General features: G+C 36.9%; 1 non-coding gene across 1 annotated transcript; it reads right to left on the bottom strand.

The window, feature by feature from the left end:
• Positions 1–795: 795 nt before the first annotated feature.
• On the bottom strand, positions 796–899 carry LOC115941594 (U6 spliceosomal RNA). The gene has a single exon (XR_004076327.2). It is a non-coding gene; the product is annotated as a U6 spliceosomal RNA (small nuclear RNA).
• Between the last annotated feature and the right edge of the window lie 3,032 nt (positions 900–3,931).

Below are 3,931 nucleotides of genomic sequence, written 5' to 3'. Positions count from 1 at the left end.
TTACTTTAAATGTAAATGGAATGAATTATCCAATCAAAAGTCACAGAGTGGCTGGATAGATTTGAAAAACAAGCAAACAACAACAACAACAAGACCCAACTATATGTTGCCTAAAAGAGACTGACTTCAGCTTTAAGGACACATCTAGGCCCAAACTGACAGAATGGAAAAAGATATTCCATGCAAGTGGAAACCAAAAGAAAATAGGGGTAGCTGTACCTATACCAGACAAAATAAACTAAACCAACAATGGTAACACAAAAAAGAAGGTCATTATATAATGATAAAGGGGTCAAGTCATCAGGAAGATATAATAATTGTACATATATACACAACCAATGTTGGAGCACCTAAATATGTTACACAAGTACTAATACAAACAGGAGACGGGTGTTTGGGTGGCTCAGTTGGTTGATGGTCCCACTCTTGATTTCAGCTCAGGTTGTGATCTCATGGGTCATGAGATTGAGCCCTGAGTCACGCTCCGCACTCCGCGGGAGTTTGCTTGAAGATTCTCTTCCTCTTCCCCTCCCCCAACTCATGTGCACACATTTGCACTCTCTCTCTAAAATAAATAAGTAAATCTTAAAAAAAGAAAAAGAAATGGGAGAAACAGACAACAACACAATAATAGTAGGGAATTTCAATATTGTTTTTGCATTTTTTTGCATTTGCATTATTTTTTTTGCATTTGCATTAATTTTTCAGCATTAGACATAATCACTCAGACAGAAAAGCAAAAAAACAACATTGGACAAAGCTGGAGTCATTGTACTATCTGATATCCTTTTTTAAAAAAATATGGAATGCTTCATGAATTTGCGTGTCATCTTTGTGCAGGGGTCATGCTAATTTCTGTATTGTTCCAATTTTAGCATATGTGCTGCCAAAGCAAGCACTACACTTCCGGACTGCAAACTGTATTACAAAGCTATAGTAATCAGAAACAGTGTGGTACTGGCATAAAATTAGGCAGAGACCAATGGAACAGAATAAAGAGCTCAGAAATAAATTCTCACATATACAGTCAACTAATATTTAACAGGGAAGCCAAGAATACTCAATGCGGGAAGGCTAGTCTCTTCAATAAATGGCGGTGGGAAAACTGGATAATTATATGCAAAGGAATGCAATTAGAGCCTGATCTTACAACAATTACAAAAATCAACACAAAATAAAGACTTAAACATGACACTTGAAACCATATAACTCCTAGAAGTAAAGATAAGGAGGGAAAAATCCCCTTGACATTGATCTTGGCAGTATTTTTTTGGATATGACACCAAAAGCACAAGCAACCAAATCCAGTATCAACAAGTGGGACTATGACAAACTAAAAAAGTTTTTTCACAGCAAAAGAAACAAATAACAAAATGAAAAAACAAACTACAGAATGAAAGAAAATTTTTGTAAATGATACACTTGCAAACCATATATCTAATAGAAAGTAAATATCCAAAATATATAAAGAATTCACACAACTCAGTAACAAAAAAAGCAATCCAATTAAAAATGGGCCTTCTTTTCCAAAGAAGACATCCAAATGACAATAAGTACATGAAAAGATGTTCAACATCACTAATCACCAGGGAAATACAAACCAAAACCACAATGAGATAGCACTTCACATCTGTTAGAATGGCTATCATCAAGAATACAAAAGATAGGGGTGCCTGGGTGGCTTAGTAGGTTAAGAGCCTGCCTTTGGCTCTGGTCATGATCCCAGGAGTCTGGGATTGAGCCCTGCGTCAGGCTCCCTGCTCGGCGGGGAGTCTGCTTCTCCCTCTCCCTCTGTCTGCAGCTCCCCTTTCTTGTGCTCTCTCTCTCTCTCTCACTCACTCTCTCTCAAATAAATAAATAAAGTCTTAAAAAAAAAGAACACAAAAGATAAGTATTGGTGAGGATGTGGAGAAATGGCATTGTTGGTGGGAATGCAAATTGGTGCAGTTACTATAAAAAAAACAGTATGGCGGTGCTCAAAAATATTAAATATAAATATATATAATATTAAACATAAAAATAAAACCACCATATTATCCAACAACCCAGCTTCTGGGTATATATATACAAAGGAAATGAAAATAGGATAATGAAAAGATATCTGCCCTCCCATGTTTGCTGCTGAATTATTCAAGCTAAGTGTCCATCAACAGATTATAAAGATGTCACACACATACACACATATAAATATTATTCAATCACGAGAAAAAAGAAAATCCTGTCATTTGCAACAACATGGATGGACCTTAAGGGCATTATGCTAAGTCAGATAAATGAGACAAAGAAACCAATACTCTACAATATCATCTGTATGTGGGATCAAAAAAAAAAAAAAAACCTGAAATTTCAAAAACAGAGTAGAGTGGTGGTTACCAGGGGCTGGAGGGTGGGGAATGGGGGAACTGGGGAGATGTTGGTCAAAGGGTACAAACTTGTAGGAAGATGAGTAAGTTCTGGGGATCTAATGCACAGCAATGTGACTATAGTTAACTATACTGTATTATAGACTTGAAAGTTCCTAAAAGACTAGATCTTAAAAAGAAATGGAAATTATGTGACCTGATGGAGGTGTTAGGTAATGCTATGGTGGCAATGATATTGCAATATATAAGTATATCAAAACAACACATTGCACAAAAATTATATCTCAGTTATATCAAAAGAAAGAAACAAACTAACTAACAGTAGGTAGGAAGCCAAGGGTCTAGAAAATAGCCTAGAGTGACAGTGGGGGTAGGTTACTGGGATGATGAGACTCAAGGATGCTATGTTGATATAGGTACACAGCAGTCTGGGTCAAGGATACTGACTTGGAAGGCTCTTCTTTCCTTCCTTCTCCAAGACCAGAAGGGAATGAGTATTGGTTCAGTCTGGGATTAGAACAGGGATCCTTAATGTGGTGTCCACTAAGGGATCTTGGCTAGAATCCTGGGATTCTGTCAACTTAAGTGAGAAAATAATATATTTTTATTTTCACTAATATCAAATTGAAATTTATCATTATCTTCAATTACTGAATGTAGGCAACAGACTATGGTAGTATTAGCACTACCTGTGACTTTGTTGCCAGTAAAAATTAATTTTATTTCACAGTATACTTATTGTAGGTATTTCAAACATTGGTCATGCTCCTCACCACTCTGGAATTATGGAAGTTATTAGGCCCTCTGATAAAGGGGACCAAATGTTGTTTAATGTAGTAATAAAGAAAAACATATATTCCTGCCACATTTTAAAAACACTTTGATAATTATTATTTCAATATCTTTGATTTCCTTTGTCATCCATTTTGTTTTATTTTATACATTTAAAAATACTATTCTGAGGGGCACCTGGGTGGCTCAGATGGTTAAGTGTCTGCCTTCAGCTCAGGTCATGATCCCGGGGTCCTGGGATTGAGCGCCACATCGGGCTCCCTGCTCAGCGAGAGTCTGTTTCTCCCTCTCCCTCTGCCATTCCCTCCACTTGTGCTCCCTGGCTCTATCTCTCTGTCAAATAAATAAAAATTAAATCTTTAAAAAAATAAAATGAAATAAAAATACTATTCTGAGAAGCAATTCATTGGCTTCAAAAGATTGCCAAAATAGCCCTTGGACAAAAAAGGTAACAAACTCTGGGTTACATGGTGTGGGAGGGACAGACAGATGAATAAGAGTGACTCTTCCCCTCTGAGCCTAGGGGAAGAGGTTTTGGTCAAGGAGAAAAGTGAGAGGATGCTCTTGGAGGTGCTACGACCCAAGAGTTGGACTTAAGACCACCCATTACTGTTGCAGTCAATTCCTGAGTGGTCCTCAGGCCTGCCTGGAAAATGGACTTGAGTCCCAGGATAAAAAGTAAGGAGGTTTTATGGTGGTAGTTTTATATATATAAATGAGGGAATCATGTTTTATTAGGAAAATAACTTTTCACCTGAGTAAATACGAAAATTTAT

This window comes from Leptonychotes weddellii, chromosome 4 (genome assembly GCF_054177405.1).
Source record: "Leptonychotes weddellii isolate Sample4059 chromosome 4, ASM5417740v2, whole genome shotgun sequence".
Lineage (NCBI taxonomy): Eukaryota > Metazoa > Chordata > Mammalia > Carnivora > Phocidae > Leptonychotes > Leptonychotes weddellii.
Note: the sequence above shows the minus strand (reverse complement) of the source record. Positions and strands in the feature narration are given on the sequence as shown.